General features: G+C 33.7%; 1 pseudogene; it reads left to right on the plus strand.

Annotated features, from left to right (window-relative positions):
* The first annotated feature begins 648 nt into the window (after positions 1–648).
* Positions 649–15,853, plus strand: part of LOC101692037 — a 196,686-nt pseudogene continuing 181,481 nt past the window's right edge.

Below are 15,853 nucleotides of genomic sequence, written 5' to 3' on the forward strand. Positions count from 1 at the left end.
GACCTTGTGTGTTAATTATTAGTGGTGGGTTTTTGGAAACCCAAAAAAGTAAAAAAAAGTATTCCAAAAATACATTTTGGAAAAAGTATTTTTTCATAGATTTCTTTTAAGTGAACTATTGGGAATTTTTCAAATGTGTGATTGTATCAGCACAGGACTAGAGCATTCTAGCATCAGAAAAATTTACTTGGGTATTCAAATTTGTTCTTGCAACATCTGAATTTAATTAGAGAACTAGAACCACTATGAATGATATGGAATATGGAGTTAGAGTGCAGAATTTTAAAATCAATTATAAAACACTACGGAAACTTCTGCTCTTGTATCAGGTGGTGGGCCTGAAGTTGATATTGAACAGCAGGCTGGACATCAAGAGGAAAAGCCCCAGTAAAGTAGAGAACAGTGAGGATAAAATGGGATCAGTGAAGATAAAATAGATGCCATGTCTTTTACTCTGTCAACCTTTTAAAAGAAAAATGGAAACAGTCAGCCAACAAAATCAAGTTTATTCTGGAATAGCAGAGGAATTGCAATTTGGGATGACCGAACCATAGACAGGCCCAGAGAACAAAGATGAAGAGCATCTTTTTATAAAAGAAGGGAAGAAGTTGGCAGTAGTTATTTTGAACAAAACTTCATTGTAAGAAAATGAGGGTTCGAAGTAGTGGCAGCTTCTCATGGGCTGCAGGTAAGGACAACTTGCTTTGGCCAGAAGAGAGGACTCTTCCTTCTTCCTGCTGGACTATGCAAGCCTCCAGGTGTGAGACACATGTGAGAGTCCTTCTCTCATGGCTCCCCAATCCCAATTTTGAATTAGGTTTCCTGAACACATTTTCACAACTCATCGCCTGCAACCTCAATGATGAGTGTGCATGCAGGAGCAGGCAACTTTTGCCTCAATGCTGTGTGCCAACTTGCCCCACGACATTGTGGAAGGAGGAAATCCAGTGGAATCCGGAAGAATTCTACCTCACTGCTTCCCGGTGCCCCAAGGTGAGAAGGCAGATCAAGGTCAAAAGAATGAATTTCAGTAGCCTGGACCTTCAGAGCAAGTAGTGCTGTCTTGCCCCTACCTTCCAACTCTCACCCAATCTGGAACCATACAGGAAGAATTGGAGGATAGTTTAACTTAGTTAGGTTGAACCAATAAACAAAACAAAAGATTTGGACTCTTAAAAGATACAGCACTAGGCTTAATAAATTTAGCCTAATAGAGGAAATAAGGCATTGGGTTTCAACAACTATAATATAAAATAAATGGTGATATGCCACACACTATTAGACTCTTATATCGCAGTGTCATATGCCATTAAAGATCATCAGCTTCTTTCTGAGTTCTAGAGAAAGATTTTTTTATAGACTGAATTTATGTATATCCCATCTTTTTCAGTGTCAACTTATGTTCTTTTTATCAATAAGCCCCTTTCTCTTATGTGTGTGCGTGTGTGAATAGCAACTACTAAAACTACAGAAGGATACGTTAGAATCTCTGAAATCTGACTGGTACAACGTTTATGAAAAAATTGCTTTAATATATATTAATAACTCCCTGATATCTGGAAGTCACTGCAAACTCATCCATAAAGGATAAGGGGAAGGACACTGACTTCACAGTGAGCCATGAATGGTAAAGTCTGCTGACTGAAAGGAATAAGGTTTTGTTTTCTCCTAATTTATTGCCAGTCAAGGCAACAATGGCTTAGCCTTGAAATTAAGCTTGGGAATCAAATGCCATACTGCCAATAATTTGGATGCTTTTGGAAAGTTGGAATGTGAATTACCAGAGCTGAACTGTTCTTAATAGCAGTTAAGGATTTTTTTTTTAACTCCCCTGATATCACTACAAAAATGCTTATCTAAAACTGTAATTTAAAAATTACTCCTTTCCTAGGTTAAATTTGGTAACAAGTTTACAATTTTAAGCTCAGTGGGGCACAAACACAAAAATCAATTAGTGAATTCAACGTGACTGTAATGTGCTAAACTCCACAGAAGGCAGTGTGGGTTAAATGAAAATGAGTTAGGCATGACCCTAGGCCCAAAGACTTAAGCTTAGTAAAGAAAATAAACCATGAGTTGCAGGAATTGTATATAAAGGAGACCATGATATGTTGCAAGACTTAAAATCTTACATCCAAGCTGTCATGTGACTTTAAACATCATTAACTTCATTCAGTTCTGAAGAGAAGAGTTGTTAGAGGTTGAATTTATTAAACTCTTTAAGATGTTGATTTGTGGTCATTTTATCAAATAAAAAGAAAGTACATAGATCAAATAAAAATAGACTGAGTCTGAATAGTGACTTTAAAAACTGGCATATTGGGCGCCTGGGTGGCTCAGTGGGTTAAGCCGCTGCCTTCGGCTCAGGTCATGATCTCCGAGTCCTGGGATCGAGTCCCGCATTGGGCTCTCTGCTCAGCGGAGAGCCTGCTTCCCTCTCTCTCTCTGCCTGCCTCTCCATCTACTTGTGATTTCTCTCTGTCAAATAAATAAATAAAATCTATAAAAAAAAAATTAAAAAAAAACTGGCATATTAAAGGATGTATAAGTAAATTTAACAATTCATTTGTTGAAAACTTTTGGCTAAATAACCTGGATAAGTTTTATTTTATTTTTTGGTCATCAAAGGAATTCAAACCTGATAGTGGAATAACCGATTAATAATGAGATGATTGTCAATATCTCTTATGTGGTGGCTGTCATTAATATTTTAATACAGTGTTTTTTTATTTTGTCAGATTCCATATATTTACACTAATTACAAGGAGGATTGTTCTGAGTAGTCTCTTGGTGGACTTGTTACATTCAGAGTAATTATTGACACGGAGTATTTATTGCCACTTGTTTTGTCATTGTTTTTGGAGATTTTCTCTGTTCCTTCCTAGTCTTTGCTTTGTTGGTTTGGTCTTTCTTTCCCACTCAAATATTCCCTTTAATACTTCTTATAGGACTGGTGGCCCTACAATTACTTGGTGGTCACAATTACTTTAATTGTGTTTGTCTGGGAAACTATTTCTCCTCTTATTCTGAATGATAGCATTGCTGAATAGAGTAGTCTTGGCTGCAGACCTTTCCCATTCAGCACATTGAATAGATCATGCCACTCCCTTCTGGCCTGCCAAGTTTCTATTGAGAAATCTCTAACCTTATGAGTTTCCCCCATGTAGGTTTTTAAGGACTTCTTTTGTATTTTTACTTTTAAGATTTTTTTTTCCTCTATTGCTGTTTTTTGCAAATGTTTGGTGTTGGCTTGCTAGTATTGATTTTGATGGGAATTCTGTGCCTTTTGGCTCTGGATGTCTGTTTCCTTCCCCAGATTATGGAAGTTTTCTGCTATAATTTTCTCAAATAAATCTACTGCCCTCTTTTCTCTTTTTCTGGGATTCCTATGATATGAAAGTTATTATACTTGATGGAGTGACTGAGTTCCCTAAGTCTATTTCACCATCTAAGATTTTTCATAATTTATTTATTATTTCTCCTACAAATATGATTTTCTTTATTTGGGTCCTGTCTCTTTTCTTTTCCTTTTGATAAGTCTGGCTAGGGGTTTATCAGTTTTATTAATTCCTTCAAAGAGTCAGCTCCTGGTTTTACCAATCTATTCTACTAGGATTTTTAATTTGTTTGTATACCATTTATTTCTGCTCTGATATTTCTTATTTACCTCCCTCTGCTGGCTTTTGGCTTCATTTCTTACTCTTTGTCTAGCTCCTTTAGGTGTAAGTTTAGGTTGTTTGAGATTTTTCTTACTTTTCGAGGTAGGCCTGTATTGCTATATACATCTCTCTTATGACTGCATTTGCTGCATCCCAAAGGTCTTGGACCATCATCCATTTTCATTCATTTCCAGGTACTTATTATTTTCCTCTTTGATATCCTGGTTGACCCTTTTATTGTTTAGTAACATGTTGTTTAACCTCCATGAATTTGTGGTCTTGCCAAATTTCTTCCTATGGTTGACTTCTGATTTCATAGCTTTATGATCAGAAAAGATGCATGATATGATCTCAATCTTTTTGTACTTCTGAGGCCTGATCTAGTATATGATCTGTTCTGGAGAATGTCCATGTTCAAGATTTTTAAAATCTGAATGGTAATTAAATTGATTCAAGATATCCACAATGTGAAAAGAAAAAGACTTTGGGGTAGTAATTTGTTAAGTGTATATAAAATATATAAAAAAATTAAATTTCTTCAAAAAATAGTCCTGAATCATATAAAATGAAAAACTGTGTGGTAGATGTTTTCCCCCAGTTTTTGCCACTCAATATTGCTCTGTGATGAAGGCATCTTCTCTTACCACATGAGTTTTGGCATGAATAAAATAAAATTAAAGCAGATAAAGCATAAAACTTTAGATGTTTATGTAGAAAATTAGAGATCTTAAAAAACTGAGTATGAGTGGCTCAGAAGAGTGTTAAAGTGCTATTTTCAAGTATTCAAGGAGAATATTTATGTAAAAGATCTAAGGAACAAATAAATTTAGCCTTAGGTGAGTAAAGATAAAAGCTACCACTCTTGTTCAACATAGTATTAGAAGTCCTAGCAACAGCAATCAGACAACAAAGAGAAATAAAAGGTATCCAAATTGTCAATGAAGAAGTCAAACTCTCTCTCTTCGCAGATGACATGATTCTTTATATGGAAAACCCAAAAGAATCCACCCCCAAACTACTAGAGCTCATACAGCAATTCAGTAACATGGCAGGATACAAAGTCAATGTACAGAAATCAGTGGCTTTCTTATACACTAACAATGAAAATACAGAAAGGGAAATTAGAGAATCGATTCCATTTACTATTGCACCAAGAATCATAAGATACCTGGGAATAAACCTAACCAAAGAGGTAAAGGATCTGTACTCGATGAACTACAGAACACTCATGAAAGAAATTGAAGAAGACACAAAAAGATGGAAAACCATTCCATGTTCTTGGATCAGAAGAGTAAACATTGTTAAAATGTCTATACTGCTTAGAGCAATCTATACTTTTAATGCCATTCCAATCAAAATTCCACCGGTATTTTTCAAAAAGCTGAAGCAAATAATCCAAAAATTTGTATGGAAGCAGAAGAGACCCCAAATCACTAAGGAAATTTTGAAAAAGAAATTTTCAAAACGAGATGGCAGCATCTCGTTACCTGATTTCAAGCTTTACTACAAAGCTGTGATCACCAAGACAACATGGTACTGGCATAAAAACAGACACACAGACCAGTAGAACAGATTAGAGAGTCCAGATATGGACCCTTAACTCTATGGTCAAATAATTTTCGACAAAGCAGGAAAAAATACACAGTGGAAAAAAGACAGTCTCTTCAATAAATGGTGCTGGGAAAATTGGACAGCTATATGTAGAAGAATGAAACTCGATCATTCTCTTACACGGTACACAAAAATAAACTCAAAACAGATAAAAGACCTCAATGTAAGACAGAAATCCACCACAATCCTAGAGGAGAACATAGCCAGTAACCTCTTCGATATCAGCCACAGCAACTTCTTTCAAGATATGTCTCCAAAGGCAAAGGAAACAAAAGCGAAAATGAACTTTTGGGACTTCATCAAGATCAAAAGCTTCTGCTTAGCAAAGGAAACAGTCAACAAAACAGAGAGGCAACCCACGGAATGGGAGAAGATATTTGTAAATGACAGTACAGGCAAAAGGTTGATATCCAGGATCTATAAAGAACTCCTCAAACTCAACACACACAAAACAAATAATCATATCAAAAAATGGGCAGAAGATATGAACAGACACTTCTCCAATGAAGACATACAAATGACTATCAGACACATGAAAAAATGTTCATCATCACTAGCCATTAGAGAGATTCAAATTAAAACAATATTGAGATATCACCTTACACCAGTTAGAATGGCCAAATTAGCAAGAGAGGAAACAACTGGAGAGGATATGGAGAAAGGGGAACCCTCTTACACTGTTGGTGGGAATGCAAGTTGGTGCAGCCACTTTGGAGAACAGTGTGGAGATTCCTCAAGAAATTAAAAGTAGAGCTTCCCTATAATCCTACAATTGCACTACTGGGTATTTACCCCAAAGATACAGATGTAGTGAAAAGAAGGGCCATCTGTACCCCAATGTTTATAGCGGCAATGGCCACGGTCGCCAAACTATGGAAAGAACCAAGAGGCCCTTCAACGGACAAATGGATAAGGAAGATGAGGTCCATATACACAATGGAGTATTATGCCTTCATCAGAAAGGATGAATACCTGGGGCGCCTGGGTGGCTCAGTGGGTTATAGCCTCTGCCTTCGGTTCAGGTCATGATCTCAGGGTCCTGGGATTGAGGCCCGCATCAGGCTCTCTGCTCTGCGAGGAGCCTGCTTCCTCCTCTCTCTCTGCCTACTTGTGATCTCTATCTGTCAAATAAATAAATAAAATCTTAAAAAAAAAAAAGAAGAAAGGATGAATACCCAACTTTTGTGGCAACATGGAAGAGATTATGCTGAGTGAAATAAGTCAAGCAGGGAGAGTCAATTATCATATGGTTTCACTTATTTGTGGAGCATAACAAATAGCATGGAGGACAAGGGGAGTTAGAGAGGAGAAGGGAGTTGAGGGAAATTGGAAGGGGAGGTGAACCATGAGAGACACCAAAAAACAACCTGAGGGTTTTGAAGGGGTGGTGGGTGGGAGGTTGGGGGAACCAAGTGGTGGGTATTGGGGAGGGCACGTGTTGCATGGAGCACTGGGTGTGGTGCAAAAAACAATGAATACTGTTATGCAGAAAAGAAATTTAAAATAATAATAATAATTCAACACATGTAAGAAAACATTCTCTTACTGAGGTATGTCAGAAAACAAGTCATACCTCGAGGTCTTGACAAATATTAAAATAATCTAAAACCTTGACTTTTATATCAAATAGGTTAATTATTCCCTTTTTAAGTAAATTTCCTTATTGACCTTAAAAAGAGTCCATATACCTTTACATATAGGAACAGTATTAATTTTCCTTTCATAAATAAAAGAAAATATATGGGTTATTAGCAACAATATCACGTATAGAAGGTAAACCTCATAGGTCTAAATTTTCTTGAAGTTTTATATGAATTAGTTGGAAAAATGAAAAATAAAAAAATAATTCTGTACATGTTGTTATTCTTTTATCTTCATTTCTGAGACAGCTGTTACAGGTTATCACTCACCAATCAGCACCTTACCATGGATCTTCAAATCTAAAAGAAATGTTACATTCCGTGAACTAGGTGAAATTAAAGCCATTGATGTATAGTATTAATTATGCTGTTAACAAATAATTTACTTCATTAAATACTAGCATGTATTATAATCTTGTTTCCTTGGATTACTTTGGAAATGCTAAGTGTTATTATTGATCATAAATTAATATCTAAAAGAATTTCTAACCTGATATTATAAGAAGTGTTGATAATTATGCTTTTTATAAGAAACCACTTTTCTGTTCTTGTGTTTTAAGAATATAGCACTTTAAAACAGATGTAATAAATCTGAAAACAAAACTGATCCTTTTCACATTATGACTTGCATGTTCAAGATTTAAGAAAAAGTTCTCAGATTAATAAAATATCTTTCCTTTAAGCACTCAAGATACTTTACAAGTACTCTCATTAATTATTATATTATCCTTGTGTGGAAGATGATGGGTATTATGATGACATTTCTTTTAAGGTAAAAAAAAAAATCCAGTTATAGGAGTTCTAAATAATGTGTTCTTCTCAGACTACAAATTAGGGTTAGAATTAAGATAAACCTCATTGACTTCCAGTTTCTTTTGTTTTGTTTCAGTCCATTTAACATTTGACACCTTGTAATTTTGATTATTGATCCATAATTTTCTGGTATAATTATTTTTAAGCAGTTTTTTATCTCTCCAAATGATCAGGAAAAAATAAAACAAAACTAAATTTTAAAAAATCTTTATTTTGATACATTATTGATAAAATTTTCATTTTTGTGAATACAGATTTAAGGGATGGATTATATACATAACAAAACTTTGATTGTAGTTTAATTTTTTTTTCCAAGAAAATACATCAAAGTTACCATTCTAATATCATAGTGAAGTACTAATTGATACCTATAGCACTGGTCATGGGAACTATTGTTTAGTTCATTCAGTAGCTATGAATAAGGAGAGAATTTTTAATTTGTCTATTACATGAAATGAAGAAGGAATCAGTTAACAATAGCTTTGGTTTCAGGTTTTCTTGAGACACTTATTTATACGATATTTGATACGTTAAAAGGTTTACTTTTTTAAAAGTTTAAACAAAGGTACAAATAATACTACTATTTTCTAAAGGTATTGGGTACTTACAGAGCATTCAATCCCACAATTTTTTAGATTGAAATAATGACAAGTGTAGTGTAAGTACACTTTTGAGTCATTTATCAGTCCAAGGCTGCACGATACTATAAAGTCCTTGACATGAAATACTATCAAGGAACTTGCACAGATATACCTATATGACAGGTAAACAAAATTCATCAGATTTTATACATATTTCTTGATCTGGCTTCTGAAGGTTCAGATTAATGTGCTGTTTATATTGATTTTTCTGAACTAAAGAATAAAAGCAAACTTTGTGCTGCTTTTAAAATACAAAACAAACAAAAAAATCACACAAAATCCTTTTACCTTTACTTTTTAAATAATTCATCAAAAATATTGATATTAATCCTGAATTTTTTATGTGATCTCAAACCATTTAAATTCTGTTATACTGCATTTACTAATGTGGTCCTGCCTCTCTGCACTGTGGTTTCACTAAAATGGGGGACTACCCAGGTACTCAATGACATAGGTTACAATGTTAATTTATCAAATGCCATTAGCAAGTCCCTGAATGATTGGTTTGATAATCAAAATTACACCTAATAGTTTAACATCTAGCGAGAATATATGTTTGCTAGTAGATTTCTAATATTAGATATTCAGAACTTTTCTGCAATGCTTTTTTAAAAAGCGTTTTTCTTTTTTTGCAAATTCACCATTACTATTTGTCTATCAGACTTGTCCCAGAGAATAGGGTCAATGAATTCTAACCTTGTTTCTTAAACTTGTCTATAGTATTTTAGTAAATTAAAACTAAGATATCAGGATTATATATATATGTTCTCACTAATTTAATTTCCATTGGAAAATAAAAGTTGAACATTATGATCTTATTTAAATATATATATAATATATATACATATATGCATATATATAAATATGTATATAAAAACATAACGTTTGGGGCGCCTGGGTGGCTCAGTGGGTTAAAGCCTCTGCCTTGGGGCGCCTGGGTGGCTCAGTGGGTTAAAGCCTCTGCCTTCGGCTCGGGTCATGATTCCAGGGTCCTGGGATTGAGCCCCACATCGGGCTCTCTGCTCGGCAGGAGCCTGCTTCCCCCTCTTTCTCTCTGCCTGCCTCTCTGCCTCTTTGTGATCTCTATCTGTCAAATAAATAAATAAAATCTTTAAAAAAAAAAAAATAAATAAATAAAGCCTCTGCCTTCAGCTCAGGTCATGATCTCAGGGTCCTGAGATTGAGCCCCACATCGGGCTCTCTGCTCAGCAGGAAGCCCACCTCCCCCTCCCCCTCTGCCTGCCTTTCTGCCTACTTGTGATCTCTCTGTCTGTCAAATAAATAATAAATAAAATCTTTAAAAACAAACAAACAAAAAAAAATATAACATTCTAGCAACCTAGTTGAGTTTCAGGAATTTGCATTTTCTCAACTACTACTGAATTTAAGCACCATCTATACTGCCCATTTATTTAATCGGTTAGGGATTTTTCTCAGGAACATATAAGTTTCCTCATATATTATAATTATCAGTCCTTTGCCTCTTGCCTTATGATTTTTTCCATTGTCAACTCTAACTGGCCTATGTGTATAAAACTTCTGCCAGACAAAAAATTCATCCATTTCCAATGTTAATGCCCAGTGTTAGAGACCACTAATCGTGCTGCCTTGCTGTGAATTATAGTCCCAGAAACAGCTTCCCAAAAGAGTTGCTGGTAAAGCAGCATTTCTCAAAATAGCCCATTAACTCCTTTCCCTTGCTGTAAACATAGTAATATTTTTAATGCAAGTTTGAGCATGATGATCCATTTTAAAATCCCTCAATAGCTTTTCATTATTATTATGATAAAAGCCCAAATCACAATTGTTCACAAATTCTGACTCAATCTGGTCCCCGGATAATGCTCCAGCTTCTCACGGAAGTCTTTTCTTTACTCTCTGGTTCACCACCTGCTTCTCCCTTCAGCATCTCTTTTCTCCTAACTCTCCTACTTAAGCTCCCAACATAAATACCACTTTCTCAAAGAAGACTTACAGTCCCTCTCAAAGTTGAAAAAGTACTTCACAAAACTCTCTCAGAACACTCTCCCCATTAAAGACTGTCTCTCATCCCAACTGAAATTGTTTAATTACCCATCCAATATCTTATAGTGATTTTTGTTTATTTTAGACCAGAAGTATGAAGTCAGGAACATCATCTGTCTTGTGCATTTATGAACCTCTTTTTCTAGCATGAAGTTTAGTATATGGTCACTATTTAATGGAATAAATAAAGGGATATTCAATGTTATGCAACAGAAGGCCAAATCAGATTAAGGAGTTTTCTCTATTGCAGGACTGTTGAAAATACTCAAACTTGCATTTTGGCTTTCAAAGGGAAGGGTTATAGTATAATCCTATATTTCTTTGACTGCAATTCCAAAAGCCAAAAATGAAATCAAAACTGCTTTACCGTAACTGACTTGGTAGCAAGATCTGGCCTTAACTAGAGTGAGGTGATCCGCAGACTTTATTTGTCTAACATTTAGTGTGGATACCCATAAACAGGTAAAGGGAACTGTCTCATATAGTATAAGAACTGTATTCCCTTTCAAAATTCAAAGAAAATATATCTTAATTTTAACTAACTCATCTCTCCCCTGAAAGTTTTAGTTAAGGTATTTTGGATCTGTACATAGAATTGTATAACCTTCACACTAAATCATTTTCCCCCCAACCATTCATCTTAGAATTTCAAGAAGTGCTCCAGGAAATAAATTTTAGGGATACTAAAAAAACTGAAGGATAATGTGTGGGGATGGGAGAAAGGTGGGCAGGACTGAAATGGGACTAGATTCCTTCAACTGCAACTCCTGAATCAGGGAGATGGGTAGAATTAACTTTTTCACACTAGGTGGGCTGACATTCTCTCTCTGTGCTTTGATGATGGAGATCCTTTTATTTTTATTCTTTGTGATTTCTGGCAAGCTGTTCGTCAATAGCACCTCTTTCTTGTATTATACTACATTTACTTTACTTGAAATATTGTCATGAGTATTTCAAAGGGAAAATGTAGAAAATGAATCAGGAACGGCTAGGTTTCACCATCTATATTCAGAATCTATTTAATATAATAAGCTGATTTTCTGGTATTTAGGCTTTGATAGTCATTGGTAATATAATCTAACATGAATAACAGATACCTTATCAATAAGGTTATCTTTCCTTTACAAATATCTTCTCTGTCCCAACTTTTTGATAGATACACTAAATTCTGTGTTTCTTTTTTTTTTCCGGCAAAAATATATAGTAGGTATTATCTCCATGTTTACAGATATGGAAATTCAAAGTCAGACTGACTGACTTTCCTAAGGTTGTATTTATTACATGGAGATTCAGCTGGAACAGAGAATATTGTAACTTCAAAACCTATCTCACCTAAAAGCACAATGATTTTTCCTCTATGTTGAAAATAAAGATTAAAAGATTACTAAGATATTAGAAAATACAAGTGAAACTAGTTTCAAGATCTGTTAACAAGTGGCAACATTCACCTATATCAAACAATTTCATAAAGTAAATATTTAAGCCATATAATATGCCCTAAATCACCTATTATCATATCCCATAGTAGAGTAAGAGCTCAGTGACCAAGTTATCTAATTTAAGACACAACAGTATAAAATAAAACAATCTATAGGTTTTGCTATAGAGTATGGGCTCTAGAGTCAGTCAGACTACATGGATTTGAGTCCTATATCTGTTATTTACCACATTTGCAAATCGGTGAAATTAATGCTCTCTTAACTGTAAACTGGGGGTAATAACTATCCCTACATCATAGGATTGTTTTTAAGATTAAATGAAACAACAAGGAAAATGCTTAAACCAGGACTAACACCTAAAATTATTAGGTGCATTGTTAGCTTTGGTGAATTTGGCTAGTCACTTAAGGCATATGCAAAATAAACGGAGTATCCATGACTATTTATTAAAGTAATACTATTTTATCTAATCTGAATCCCTCTAACGTAAATCCAAAAGTAGTAATATCAGGAAGATTTATTTGTGACAATTATTTGCTATAATTATTGTATACTGAATATTTTTGTCAATAAAACGTCCTTACATTTTAAATGTCCACTAACCAAGGATTAATATGCATACACAGGTTAAAAAAAATGTATCCAGATATTTAAAAAATTCACTTGATTTAATAAAAGAAGAAATGTACACATCTGATTTAGCAACCTTTATATTCATGAAAAAAAGCATTTGTCTATTCTTAAGTTGCAATTATGTGTTTTTTTTTTATTTTTAATTTTTTATAAACATATATTTTTATCCCCAGGGGTACAGGTCTGTGAATCACCAGGTTTACACACTTCACAGCACTCACCAAAGCACATACCCTCCCCAATGTCCATAATCCCACCCCCTTCTCCCAGTTGCAATTATGTTAAGTCATATGTTAACACTAGATTCAAATACCTTCAGTTAAGTGGAAAATACTAAAAGCAACATGAACATTGAACTGAACATCATGCAATGTTTGCATATGATTTGAAATAAGCTTATTAAAAGTTTCTTATGTTTATTGAACATTCTGTCAACAGTGGCATGATTCAAACAAACTCTGATGCATACTTAAATTTAGATGAAGCTCATTATTCTGCTAGTTAACAAAGACCTGCAAGTTCTTTGAAATTTGCCTTGTTCAGAAAATTATGCTATTCATCATCAACATCATTATATTGAAGGATCACTGGGAGATAGTGATGGTACTAAATGCTACTAGATTTCCAGGGTATAGTTTAAAAGGGGGCTCTGCCCTTGAAATGACTGAATTTCATTACCTTTTTCATTAAATTTAAGATTATTGACCATAGTAAAGGGAAAAAATGTTAGATCACAATACAATTTTAGGTTATTTTAATTCTTCACAAAGAAATCTTGGCCTTATTATCATAATTAATTTCAAATATATTTTTCAAAAAGTATTTTCTTAGATTAGGACATAAATTGAATACACTCATGATTACCTCAGACAAATCAATCCATCTCTCTGACCTCACTTGCAGTTACCTCATCTTACATAAAAATTTGCTTATTTCCTTCCATTTCCTCTTTTATTTTTTATTTATTCTTTCCCTCGTTTGTAAGTATCTGAGTAGTTCTAAGCTGTGAAAAACTGTTCTAGAATTCTAGGATACCTGACAGAAAAAAAGATACCTGATGTTTTCATCCTACTGGGAATAATAATAATATCTAATTAATATTAGTTTAATACAAAGCAAATAAGGTGTAAGTATGGAGGATAACCTATCTCTGCCCCCAACCCCAATAACTTTCTTTCTTGGTTTTCTGTTAGTTTTCTTCATAAAGATTTTTAAAATTGTAATTAGATCTAGTTCTTTACCTACTGGAGCCAAGGAACTGTCTTTTAGCTCCACATTTTTAGTTGGCACTTGAATAAATAATGAACGATGCAGAGTAGGCATTCAATTCTAGGACAGAAAATAGGATTCTGTCCAAACAAGTACACATGCAGGAATGATATATTTTCACCTATCAAACCGGCATACTCTCTATGTAATTTTTGATAGAGTCTAAAACAAAAGTTACGGATGAATTCCAAAGTTTGATTTATGCTATACTATTAACGGCTCAGTCTTCATTTTGTTAATAGATGGTATTTTACATCAGACACAAAATTTAGTAAGAATGTGTTTCTTCTTATTATGGTAGAGAATATTTGAGCAGCAGTCTTGTCTGCAGTTTGGAATTCAGCACTGAGTATGTAAAATATCCTATTGCAGATAAACTGATATATTTATCGATATAATTTAATTGTGATTATCTGAAAGATTAATATGGTGTCAACTTATTAGGAATTTTACTATTATGTGAGCTTTAGCACTCCCATTGTTACTTACCCTTTTAAAAAGAGAAGTACATACTACACTAATAAGCAAAATTTAATTAAAATGTTGAGTCAGAAAATATTAAAGAGTTTTATAGCACCAATTTTTGGTTTCATTGGTTTTCTTTTTAGCTACTCTATTCTGTACCTCACTTGGTGTTATTTATACTCTATTATTGTCTAATCTTCATATTTATTTTCTAGCTTTGGGTTTAGTTTGATTTTCTTTTTGTATTTCCTTGAGATAGATTATTGATTAGACATTTTTAAAACATAGACATAGATGGCTATAAATTTCTTTGAACACACCTTTGCTCCATGCTATAAGTGTTGGTAAGTTATGTGTTCATTTGCATTCATTTCTAAGTATTTTCCATTTTCACTTGTGATCTCATTGACGCACCACTTAGCATTTAAGAATGTACTGTACATTTTCCACATATTTGAAAATTTTCCAGTTTTCTTTCTGTTTTCATTTCTAACATCATCCTGTTGTAGCTGGAGAAGATATTTTGAATTATGTTTATCTTTTTAAAATCTATTGAGACTAGTTCTGTGTAACATATAATCTATTCTGGAGAATGTCTCGTGCACTTGAGAAAAATGTGTATTCAGCTGTCATTAGGTAGAGGGTTGTATATAAGTCCGTTAGGTGTAGTTGCTTTATGGTGTTGATAAAATCCTCTATTTTCAACTGATGCTCTGTCTAGACATTCTATCCATTACTGAAATTGGTATATTAAAGTCTCAATTCTTATTGTGGAACTATTTCTCCTTTTAAATTCTGTCAATGTTTACTTCATATACTTTGGGATTCTGTTGTTCATGCATATATGTTTTTAATTATTAGAATATATTGACCCTTTTATCAATATATAACTTTTTAAAATCTCTTATAACAGTATGGCCACCTGAACTCTCCTTTTGTTACTATTTGCAAGGAATATCTTTTTCTTCCTTTCATTTTCAAGCTATTAGCCTTTTTTTTTTTTAGTAGTAAATCTTAATCCACTTCTCATTATATAAATATAGATCTATTACTTTTTGGTTTTTATTGTATTTAACAACCTAAATTCATAACAATCTAGTTCAATTTGATACCATTTTAACTTTAATAGCATACAAAAATGCGGCTTCCATATGGTTCCACCATACCTCACTTTACGCTTTTATTGTACAAACATATCTGAATACAATTTTGTGGCCAAGAGTACATATTTATAATTATTTTTATTCCTTTGTCGTTTCAATCTGAGAAGTAATTAAAAGTGGAGTTATAAACCAAAAAGATAATAATACTGGTATTTGTATTTTCCCATGTATTTACCTTTACCAGAGTTCCTATAGTTACTAACATGTGTCTAGTGTCTTACCATTTCAACCAAAAGGATTCTGTTTAGCATTTCACTTAGAGCAGATCTAGTGACAATTAACTCTTTCAGCTTTTATTATCTCAAAAAGTCTTAATCTCTTCCTCATATTTGAAGGACAGCTTTATAAGTTAGAGGATCCTGGGTTAATAGGTTTTTGCTGTTTTCTTTCAGCACTTTCAGTATGTCACACACTGTCTTCTGGTTTCCATAGTCTGATGAGAAATCAGCTGTTAATCTTTTTGACATTCCCTTAATACATGATGAGTCACTTCTC

The sequence above is a fragment of the Mustela putorius genome, unplaced genomic scaffold (genome assembly GCF_011764305.1).
Source record: "Mustela putorius furo isolate JIRA1106 unplaced genomic scaffold, ASM1176430v1.1 tig00003846_pilon_pilon_pilon, whole genome shotgun sequence".
In the NCBI taxonomy this organism is placed as follows: domain Eukaryota; kingdom Metazoa; phylum Chordata; class Mammalia; order Carnivora; family Mustelidae; genus Mustela; species Mustela putorius.